Raw genomic sequence first — 12,753 nt, 5'->3', positions numbered from 1 at the left:
AACATTATAAATACTGCCTTATTTTCAATCGAATTAACGTGCTTGTTTTAATGAATGTGTCCAGTGGCGGGAAGGAAGTGATGCAATTTAGGTATTAGGTAAACAAGGAGAGAATTTAAGTTTCATTCCAAACCAATATACTGTATAGGCCTATATATAGGAAAAAGTTTGCTACCTGAAATTCATCAGGAAATATTTGAAAAAAAAAAAAAAAAAAAAAAAAAGTCCTCAAAAAATCAACTATTTTATAAGAAGATGACTCCTAACTTACAATACTAATCCATAGTGTGCTTAACCTTTCTGCCAGCAGTCAATATGGGAGAGGGGTGCCATTTTTTTAAAATGGTGGATATCTCAATTTGGAACGAAACTCTTCAATTACACCAACAATTTGTAGTGGAGTAGGTGTAGCAGACGCAGCTCAGCAAGGACCAGCTGCACCGCCTCCACCTCCAGCCGTCCACAACACACAAGCACACCTTTGGAAAGTCTCCAAGCAAGTCTGAGAGTCTGTTGTCCTGTACCATGTGTGTCCGTCTGTACTGTACTACATGTTAGTCTGTTGTCCTGTACTGCAGTGTGTCAGTCCGTACTGTACTACATGTTAGTCTGTTAGAGAAGTCTGTTGTCCTGTACTGCAGTGTGTCAGTCTGTACTGTACTACATGTTAGTCTGTTAGAGTCTGTTGTCCTGTACCATGTGTCAGTCTGTACTGTACTACATGTTAGTCTGTTAGAGTCTGTTGTCCTGTACCATGTGTCAGTCTGTACTGTACTACATGTTAGTCTGTTAGAGTCTGTTGTCCTGTACCATGTGTCAGTCTGTACTGTACTACATGTTAGTCTGTTAGAGTCTGTTGTCCTGTACCATGTGTGTCAGTATGTACAAGACAAATTCCTGGACACTTATTGGACTTTGGTGACTGAAGTGACTCTGATCTAGACAGGGAAACTGAAATGTACAGACAGCCAGAGAGACAGGCAGGCAGGCAGAAAGTCTCTCTGCCCGTCTCTCTCAGCATGTCACTGTCTAAGGGACGCTCCGCTTTCGACCAATGAGAAATCCCGCAGCAGCCCAAGCCCCTCCCGCCCCAGGAAAATAAACCAATCTACTGATATCCTAGAGACTTCATGGGTTCTGGTGTATTGCCATGTCTGTACTGCCGCCTGCTGTTTAGCACAGTGTACTGCACCCAGCCGCCAGCAGTCTTCCCGGTAACAGAACAGCAGATAAGTCAGACTGGGTAAAACAGATATGGAGCATGTTTGAAAAGCATCCAGCCTGGGTGAATATGTGATTTAGACTTTTTATTTGAACTACACTTTACATGGTCAAATGTGTTCAGTAAGATCTGTGACCCTTGCTGATGATTTTAGGCTTCAGCAGACACTCTTATCCAAAGCAACTAATGAGTGAGCAGGGCTGCAGTGTTTCAGCTGGAAGACACTTTTGACAGGACACATGGCTGCTGATGGACACATTTTGACACAAACTTATGACCTTTCAGTTACAAGAATGTCTCTCTAATCCCTGTGCCACCCTGCTGCATTTATATCATAATTTATTATTTTTATATTAATATTTTATTGTACTATTTTCTAATTGTTTCTAATTTTCAGCTACTTTGTATTGCTTGGATGCTTATTGTCTATTGCTTTGTGTCTGAATATTGCACTGGATGCCACTTATTGTTTCTTGTTTTGTTTTGTCTGTCTGCAATTTGCACTGCACCAACTTACCAAGCTAAATTCCTTGTATATCCTTGCATATGTACTTGGCAAAATATAAATCTGAATCTGAATCTGAATTGAGTCAGTTGTATGACCCTTGGCGACAATGAAACCCATTCCAAACACATCGTATGACTTCAAAAATGTATGGGTGTAAGTCTGGAAAGAGGTTTTTTTTTTTGCTTACTTCCTGAAAGTTGTGTTTTTGGATTAACGTGATCTGCTGTGGGACATATTATTTCTTTTCTTCTGGGCAGAGAAAACGCTAACTCCACTTTCAGGTCATCCAGACAGGAGAAGGTGGGGAACAGACTACATAGCGACTGGTTGGCCGAGTGGTAAGAGACTGTTCTGTAACCAAAAAGGTCACAGGTTCAATCCCAGCAACAGTAAATGTTGCTGGTATATTGTAAGTCACTTTGGATACGAGCTTCAGCTAAATCAACAGAACTGCAGTGTAAAATATTGTTGTGCTAATTGCTGTGGTAGTTAAGCTCAAATCAAGCGTCAGCTGATTTTTACCCGTATACTTAAACATTCTTACTTGAATTTTATACTTTTGCATAAATGTTCAACAATTTAGCTTCACAATGAAGGAGTACTTTGCATAGAAATAAATAAATGTAAATAAATGCGAAGAAATAAAAAAACGGGGTGAATAATTTTTTGAGCAACAGAAGCTAGAGGTGACGGAGGAGACCGCTACGCCACAGAGCTGCATGCAAGACCAGTAAACACACACACACACACACACACACCACCTCATATAAGCCTCACACACAACCACAACAAACACATAACAAATGTTTATTATAACAAAGAAAGCAGCGCCAATGAATGAGTCAATGGCTTAATTAAAAGACGGCTTTCAATGGATTAATAAACATACCGATATTTTAATTGTTAGAGCATGGAGTTAATCTGACAGAACAGATGAACACAAATGTTCGGTCACATGTTCTTTTCTTCTCTGTTTTTTTGTTTGTTTTTCACTATGCCACTTTGTAAATGTCTGTAATTGTTTTGACAAGTTTTTTCTCCAGCTATTTTTGGCAGTGTGTGGAACAAGCCTTTTACTGTATGTACTTTATCTGAAAGCATTTTTAATACCCATTTTGAGCAGAATACAAACTGTACAGCCTTTAAAAACATCTGGCATGCATGTCTGGTTTACTAGATTTTCCAGTAGATTTTTCTTTTTTTCTGTTTTCAGTATCTCTGTGTTTTTATCACATACAGGAACACTGATGCTGCACGTCTACATCGCTCCAGAGAGGTTTCACATTTATAGTACAAGGCTGCAGCAACACAATAACACCCCACACCCACCCAAGCAACAAATACATAAATGAATTGACAAATGGATGACATGTGAAGGGGGAAGAATAATTTCCAGATACGAAAGAATAAAAGTTATTTATTTCAGCTCCCTGCTCTTGGAGATATTTGAGCATCTCAGGGTTAAAGAAGTGTTAAGAAGTGTCTTTTTTGTTTGTTTTTTGCTGTTGTTATTTTCCTCCTCTACTGTCTCTTTACTGTTTTCACTCTTTTAAACTCTTTTAAAGGTCCCATATCATTCATTTTTCACGATTTTGTTTTCAAATCTACCATGGCTCACAATCACAACAATGTTCTTCAAAATGTTTTGCATATAAATGTAGGCTAGTTTAGTTCGAAGTTGAATTGAATGAGTTAAACTGAATGAATGTGAAGACTTAAGTCGTCACAATACCGGACCCTGATTGGCCGACAGCAGCAGTCAAACGCTAGACAACTGGCCTGATTGGACGGATTCGAGTCCAGCTGTGATGCGTTTCCTGAAGTTAGCCTGAAACTGCCTGGGAAAAAGTATGGATTTTTGAAAATGCAATAACTTTAAATTTAACCTCTCAAAAAAAAATCTGATTTTAACAACGTCTTCGTTAAACATCTTTGATCATATTTGTTTATAAACAGAGGACAATTCCTACACCATGGGCCTTTTAATACTGCCTGCCTCTAATGTCAGCGAATAGGAAAGGAAGGTTATTCTCACTCTTCGGTACTGAACTACCGAACACCGCGAGTGACTGGGACCTCGCTGTAGCCGCACACCCGACTACAATTAAGCTAATGTCTCTCTGTCTCTCTCTCTCTCTCTCCCCTCCAGCTTCCTCGTAAACAGAGTTGGAGAGAGCTCAATACCAAACCAACCGGCCTACATCATTCACATGCCGCTTATTGGAACTGCCTGTGTGTGTGTGTGTGTGTGTGTGTGTGTGTGTGTGTGTGTTCAGCTCTCTCTCCACTGTGGTCTAGGGTAGTAAAAGTAGGTGTGCACCACACAAAGCAGTAAAGAGATTGCTTGTAAAGCTCCCTCACAGCCGCCACCACCACACACACACACACACACACACAAAGACACAGACACACACACACATACACATGTACATACACACACAAAAAAAGGGAGCGAGAGGAAGAGGTTGGGGGGCGGGGGGGCGGGGAGGCGGGGAAGAAAGAGAGAGGAAGAATAAGAGAGAGAGAAGGAGGGAGGCCTGTTTTAACTGACCAGGCAGTGTAACCAGAGAGGAGAGAGGAGTCACGCCACACACACACACACTCACACACACACACACACACACACACGCATACACACTCACACACCTAAAAACACTGAAACTGAAACTTCAACACAAAATCGAAGGAAAACAGGCCACAGCAATCACTGTAAGTCGCTCATGTAAATGTGATGTCAGAGATTTGCTCCGTGCCACACTGACAGTCTTCACAGACAATGTCAAACTATTTATATATCTACCTCTTTTTCTTCTTCTTCTTCTCTGGTGGTGGGAGGTCCTCCTGGGCCGCCCCTCCAGGCCCGGCTGAGCAGGAGGGGGAGGGGGAAGAGGAGGACTTGCCGTCTTCAGGAGGCCTCATCCTGTATTGGAAGAAAGAAACCAGGTTGGTTATTCACTGTCTACGTGCTCAAGCTATGAATCATGGGAGATTCACAGGGAAGAAGAGGTCAGTCTGTCTCAAAAGACAGAAAGCGTTCCTGCTGGACACTTGATCGAGAAAACGACCTACAGCTGCAAAACAGAAACTGAAAATCCCTTCTGGTCGTATTTATTCTCACTCCTGAATTAAATCTAGCAATGGCATTGGCTTGCTAGAAAATTAAATAAATAATTAATATGAATTAATAGGCATTTGTCATAGAAATATGTCACCTCATGTTGCAGATTACCACTTTACAGTAATCACATTAGAAACATTAGCCTCAGTAATTATCAGTGAGGTTATTTCCATAGTCGCACTGCAAGGATAACAGGATAAAAATGTCTTAAAATGCAAATATGTGTCTCCTGGATGAGAAGTGAGAGAAATGTGTTTCCCCAGCAGGAGAGGATCAGCTGGAGGAGACAGGACTAGAAACAGGAAGTAGTTTGACGGTGGACAGTCAGGGTGTGGAGGTCGGAGGTCGGAGGTCGGGGGGGCGGACGGTTCAACTCCCAACTCATGGCAACAAGTTTTCATTTATTGAACCGTGAGCGAAACCTGAAGCTAACCTGAACCAAACGGTTTCAGCTGCTAAACTGAAGCGTTAGCGAACCTTTTCATGAGACCAGCAGGTGGAAATGTCCAGTCCAGTTCCTGCTGTGGGACCAGAATCCTTCACTGGAGGAGGAACAGAATCTGACACGCAATCTGAAACGGAATCTGCGATTGGGACAAATTGTCTGAGCCCGTGTTGCAGGACAGCTTTACATATCGCAGCACCACAGACAGCACAGACACCTGAGCTATATAGGGCAGCCGGCGGACAGTACAGACAGACAGACAGACAGAGAGACTGACAGGCAGACAGAGAGACTGACAGGCAGACAGAGAGACTGACAGCTCACATTACTGCTGAGCTGTCAGTCAGTGGAACTACACACAGCTACTGCTGGGACAGGGGGAGTCGGCCAGCTGACTGGGAGGAGGGCTGGATGGATGTAGGGCTGCAATTAACCATTATTTTCATTATCGATTAATCTATTGATCTTATTTTTGATTAATCATTTAGTCTATAAACTGTTAAAAATAATGACAAATACCATTACAAGTTAATTTAATTGTGATTCTTATGTACACATAGGGACAGTTAGCCTACATGTACAAAACATCAGGCAAAAGTATATGTACCCAGTACCTAAATTCATAAGCATAAATATGGCAATATTGAAACATTTAATTTTGTTTTTAGTTCCTTTATTATACCGGCTGTAGTTGAAAATTGTCAAGATAGAAGATTTAAGATGCAAAAAGTGTAATAAATCAGTGGTGATCAATATGACGATCACAATACCTAGCAAAATATTCTGGATTATTATTTTAGCCATAACAACACAGCCCTAGTGGATGGATGGATGGATGGATGGATGGATGGATGGATGAGGTGAGTGAGCATGTGACTAGCTGGCTGAAATACTGTACCAATCCATATGATGAGTTCATTTCCAAAAACTAGCTATCAATTTTGGGGAGAAAAAGTTCATTCAGTATCTCAGTCTGTAAAACTTTTCTCCTGGTGACAACCAACGGCTTCGACTTCCCTAAAGAGCAGCATCCCTTCCTTTTAGAGTCACTTTCTCCTGAAGGCAGATATTTCATTTTGAACACAACAGTGTATGATAGTGTGTTGAATGACACACACACCAAACTGGAGATAGTATAGAATAGACTGATATGACCCTAAAAATACATGAAACCTAGTGATAGTGCCACTTAATAAAATAATAATGTAATCTTTATACAGCACTTTTCAGAACAAAGTTACAAAGGGCTTCGCAATCAAGAGAACTAAAAGACTTAACAAATGACCTAGTTAAATGAGGAAGATCAGTGAAGTAAATAAAGTAATAAATATTAAAAGTAAAATAAAATAAACAACAGAAAAATGAACAAATAGACCCAGCTTTAGGGATAAGACAAATGGAATAAGTAAAATATAGATAGACAGATTTTTTCATTTGGTTGAACATGACAGTTGAGAGGACTGTTTGCATTAGTCGACTAACAATTAGCCTACTAAAGTTAAACTAACTAGCTAAAGTTTGAAAGCTTTATTCCCTCAAATTTAGGATTTGAAAAAAAAAAAAAAAACATTGATAGCATGTTGGGAAATTAGCACTAGCCACCAGTCAAAAAAACAACACATAGGTCAATTTAACTGTCAGTTTAGCCGTTATTTCGGACAGTTTAGCCTGTCAACAACTAGCTAACGTTAGCGAACGTTACTGTCCAACGGTTGACTTTTTAAATCTCCCCAACACTGCGGCACGAGGACAAAAAAGTATGTTTCCCTCCCTGACTGAACAAGCCAGTGAGCCGCGCTTCCCAAGAGAGCAGTGGAGAAAGAAAAGAGATAAAACTACACATTAAAGTAGAGTTTCTTACCTTTTGACACTTGCTGTTCAGTTCATCCGCCGTCCAGCGTCTTCATCCCGACCCGACCTGACCGCGGCAGGTGGATCCAGTGTCGACCGCTGATTGGCTGAAAGTTTCACCTTCTCTGCTGCCTTCAAGTGCCGTCGGAAACATCGGAATTGTGATGAAGCACTCATTAAAGGTGCAATAAGTAGGTCTTTTTTACTGTCCCATAGCACAAAATGAGCATAATATGCCTGTGAGGGGTTGATAGGGTTGGTGATCAATACTGATGACTCAGTGATAACTTCACAACCCGCGGAGATTTCTGGCTTTCAAAACTCACTTTCCGACCCATAGGCTACTCTAACTTTTTTTTTTTTTTTAGGTGAAAATGGGGGAGAGCATGAGCTGTGTCAACAACTGATGCTGAAAGTGGTTTAGCTATTTTAATGTTATTGTTTAGCATTCTACGTGAATAATTAGTGTTGCATATTTCTATTTTATCAGCTTTTGACAACTTTTGGCTAATGAATTAAAGCTGCACTATAGGCAAGATTTTTATGTAAAAATCCATCCGTCTTCCCAGCCTAAATCACAAAGTGTGTGTGCAGCAGAGAAGAGCGTCCCATCCCCACTAAATGAGCCGCTGTAGATTCACCCTATTGGTCAGTGGTAGGAAATTTTATCAGCGCACAGGAAGTGACAAATCAAAATCCAAAAGTGTCCTAAACAGCATCAAGCGCTCCGTCCAGAGGAAGCTGGACTCACTAACAATGGCTGAACCTCTACACCACCTCCACCTCCACCAAGAATATAGACAATAGACCTGCATGACTGACGTTGGTTCTCTCCATTGCCAGCAGTGTTAAGAAGCCAACTTCCTGTCTCCTCCGACTCTTTCTGTGATCACTTATTCTGTTTCAACACAGCATATAACACAATACAGCCACTGTCACTGACAGATCTGTCTGTTTCTGTTGTCAGACGACTGCAACACTATAAAAAAGTGATTTGATCAAGGGTCACAACATGCTAACAGTACAGAAATTACCGTTAGCCTTGGTTAGCCAGTTAGCATGTTGTGTCCAAAAAGCAGAAGCACATCAGCCATGTTGGGGCTATATCAGGTCAGAGGAGTGTGCAGTTTACTGATGTCAGGTTACAGGATTTCTGGTTATGGAAGTCATCAAAATGAAAACAGTTACCTCTTGTTGTTTGGGACCACCAACATGTGAATGCTTTAATTTAAACATCAATTACATGCTAGTCTGACTTACAGAAAGTTGTCCGTTAAAGAAGGCCTCCACCTGTTTCAGGCAGAATGCTCCTGTTCATCCCTGTGTTGTTATGACATGAACCTATAGACACTTTAGCAAGCTAGCTAGCCAGTTGGGTTGTGTTAGCTCATGAACCAACTGATCCTCTCCTCCTCAGTCTTGCTCCTGTGACAGCGGGTTAACAACATTCTGCAAGAGCTGCATGTGGAAAAACCTTGTTGGTCTTCACAGATCCACTGAGCTCCTCTGAGTCAGGCTTTAATTTGGGGCACCAGTTAAAGTGTGTTTGTTGTCTATCTTTAAAACTTGTGTCACATAGACGACATGAGTAACTTTCTTACATGGAGTTTTTTTGGCGATGATTCTTGTGCGTTCTTCCACCAAAACAGTTTCCCCCCCTACACTTTTTTGAAAGGTCACCATTAAGCTCCTTTCCATCCTGCCGCTGGACACACAGCAGCTCTGCACCGCTTCATTTCTAGAATAAAACAACAGCCACCACAAACCTGCTTTTGTTGCCAGCACCCATTTTGTTATTCTATGGAACCAAATGTAAATGAATGTGGGACGAGTCGCAGCCTATATTCACCGCTCGTCGAAGCCGAAATCAGAAGTAGAGCCTTACGAGGAGCACCTGAAGGCAGCATTTGTTTCCTGACTGTGAACTCCAAGCACCTAACGACACACCTGGTAGCCATGGCAACGCCGGTAGAAGAGGAATCCCACACCTGCGGTCAAACATGGGGGAATCTTTGGTTACATCAGTGCAGTGATCCTGTTACCTGAGGAGAGGAGAGAGGCTGCAACTGAACACCTGTCTGCTGAGGGAGGGAGGAGGGAAGGAAGGAGGGAGGGAAGGAAGGAAGGAAGGAAGGAAGACAGGAAGGAAGGAAGGAGGGAAGGAAGGAGGGAGGGAAGGAAGGAAGGAGGGAAGGAAGGAAGGAAGGAAGACAGGAAGGAAGGAAGGAGGGAAGGAAAGAAGGAAGGAAAGAAGGAGGGAAGGAAGGAAGGAAGGAAAGAAGGAGGGAAGGAAGGAAGGAAGGAAAGAAGGAGGGAAGGAAGGAAGGAAGGGGGAGGATAGATAGATATGAATGGAAGTGATAGGAATGAAGGAAGGAAGACAGGAGGGAAGGAAGGAGGGAGGGGAGGAGGGAAGGAAGGAAGGAAGGAAGACAGGAGGGAAGGAAGGAGGGAAGGAGGGAAGGAAGGAAAGAAGGAGGGAAGGAAGGAGGGAGGGAAGGAAGGAGGGAAGGAAGGAAGACAGGAGGGAAGGAAGGAGGGAAGGAGGGAAGGAAGGAAGGAAGGAAGGAGGGAAGGAAGGAGGGAGGGAAGACAGGAGGGAAGGAAGGAGGGAAGGACGGAAGGAAGGAGGGAAGGAAGCAAGGGGGGAGGATAGATAGATAGATATGAATGGAAGTGATAGGAATGATGTGTTTGGGTGTAACAGTAAGTTGTGGGATTGTTCAGTGTTGGTGGAGGTTTGTTGTGTTCAGTGCCAGTTGAAACTGTGAACGGCTTGTTCAGGATGCAGCGTCCTGTATTTATTCCCAGGGGGAAATGTGTGTGTTTAGCAGCATAAAAAGATAACAAACACCATAATAATACCAACAATAAAAAAGCCATACAGAAAAACTACTGAGAATTTTACAATCAGATCTCGGGGGAATTGTATTGTCTTGTATTCCAAATATCTCAATTTTTGAACCCCCAAATCTGTCTGTGTTAGTACCTTGCTCATGCCCACCCTCAGCCCACACACACAGACACAAACACACACACACACACACATAGCCACACCCACCTGCGCACACACACACACACGCACACACTCTTTCACACCATCCAATTAAAGCCGATGATTTCTACAGGAGAACTGAGGGGTCGAGGCATCCAGCCGTGTGTTTCCATCATGCTATAGATCTGTCTCTCTCTCTCTCTCTCTCTCTCTCTCTCTCTCTCACACACACACACACACACACACACACACACATGCAGCCATCAGTCTTGTAAAAACATTATTAATTGCAGTGTGAGTGTAGCCATCCATCTTCCCCCGGCTTAGACCAGCGTCAGGCCGCCTGACTCGCATGGTGAGGATGTGAAATAGAGGCTGTGTGTGCGTGTGTGTGTGTGTGTGTGTGTGTGTGTGTGTGTGTGTGTGTGTGTGTGTTAACCAGGCTCATCTGTCTCCAGTCTATTGATCCCACTGATGTTGGTCATTATTACTAGGCTACTGTGGAGTGGAATGCTGAGGAGGTGTGTGTGTGTGTGTGTGTGTGTGTGTGTGTGTGTGTGTGTGTGTGTGTGAGGAACGTCTGCATCCCCTCTGCCTGCCAATAAATCCAGAAGCCACATTGGCACTCAGCTCTAATGAAGATGGCAGTACCTCTAAGTCTTTCTGTGTGTGTGTGTGTGTGTGTGTGTGTGTGTGTGTGTGTGTGTGTGTGTGTGTGTGTGTGTGTGCATGCATGTCTGCCTGGGTGTGTCTGTAAGAAACAGAGAGAGGGAGAGAGGGAGAGAGAGAGAGGGAGAGAGAGAGAGGATGAAAGAGAGAGGGAGAGATCAGGAGTGAAGCCGTTGTTCTGCTGCCTTGACGGAAAAAGACAACGAGGAAAAAGTGCAAAATTTACCCAAATTTTAAACATTTACCTCCACATCCTCATGCCAGTCCGCCCTGTATTCATGAATAAAGCAGAATATTGTGAACATCACTTTACATTATTATTGTGAACATTAAAGAAAAGAAAAAGGAAACAGCTCTGAACTACAAACAGCTACAAACCCTCATAATCTTCCTCATATTCAGAATGGGAAAGCTTTGTTGATTTGATAAAGAGGCTTCGCTCTTTTCTTGATAACCGGTCAGTAAACCTGTATTTATATTCATGATTATTCTTATTATTGTTTTTTCTCTATTACTGACTTCCATATACAGCTTCCCATCAGTGCAATCAGTCAGCATCCAACAGAGAACCATGTGCATACAAGAGTCCTGTTTCTTACATTTGTATTTTTTAGATGGTTTTATATATTACTTATATTACTTATACCTGTATATTACGTCTTCATATACTAGCTCAAAAAGAGACCATCGTTGTTGTTGTTGCTCTGTGAAATTTGGTCACCGCTGTTTCCAGTCCATTATTACTGCCAAATCTAACTAAAACTAAGACCAAAACGTTGTTAAAAACATTGTTATAAACTGAAATAAAAATTAAACCACACTTTGTGAAAAGACTGAACCAAAACTATCTTGTCTACTTGTAAAACTAACTAAATAAAATCTGTGAAATGCTTTTAGTTTTTGTTTAGGTAAATAATGTTGATTGTAGATAGAAATGTAGATAGAAATAATTTATGATGTATTGTTTGTTACACAATACCTGTGGCAAACATATAAGAAAATACTTGTTCTGAACTTCTGTCATTATGTCTAAAAAAAACAAACACCTGCCTTACTAAAAATACTAAAACTACAACTGAAACTAAATTAGAAATAAACTAAAACTACCACAGCAACACTGAAAACCACTACAGCTAAACTGCAACTGAAATAAAAATTGAAAACTATGTAAAAAATAAAATGTAACAAAAAATCCCAAACTATGATAAGACTTTCAGCTTCATGCGCCTCCTACTGGCCAGAGTGGAAATAAATGAACTATCTCTCTCTCTCTCTCTCTCTCTCTCTCTCTCTCTCTCTCTCTCTCCATATATGAATCTATAATTCTTTTACAGAATCTAATGAATATTTATGAGCGGTCCCTTCGTCTGCGGCCGGCCAATCAGGCGGCAGCGTGGGGAGCATAAATCAGCTGACAGCTTGCCTTGTCTGCTCTGTGCTGCAGTAAACGCTGCTGAATTATTTACATTTACATTTCAGGCATTTAGCTGACGCTGTCATCCAGAGTGACTTAGAATGAGTGCAAAGGTGGAATAAGCTTCAATTTCTAGATTGACAACGTTACAAACAGCTAGGGGCCGCAGGGGTCAAAGGTCACGTCACCCTGACAACACACGGAACGGAGGGATGATGGAGAAGAGCTAGGGAAGGAAACAAGGAGTGAGGAGAGGAGGGAAAGAGGATTTTCTAAAGCTACAATCTGCATCTTTTCTCCTTGAGACAGGAAGCGTACCGTTAGCCCCGCCCTCCTCCCCCTCATCAACACCTGTCAGTCGTCTTGATGATGTCATCAGGTCAGCGGCAGCGTCGACCGTGTTCACCGTGTTTCTGAACGTTCAGCTTAGCTTTTCTTTCTTTTCTTCCTGCTTTCCTCCATCGTTGTTGTTGCTGTCACTTCCTGCTCTGCGGCCGCTCGCCTCACCTTGACAGACACACCCGGCTCACC

Source organism: Centroberyx gerrardi, chromosome 7, assembly GCF_048128805.1.
Source record: "Centroberyx gerrardi isolate f3 chromosome 7, fCenGer3.hap1.cur.20231027, whole genome shotgun sequence".
Taxonomy (NCBI): Eukaryota; Metazoa; Chordata; class Actinopteri; order Beryciformes; family Berycidae; genus Centroberyx; species Centroberyx gerrardi.
This window is presented reverse-complemented; position numbering follows the sequence as displayed.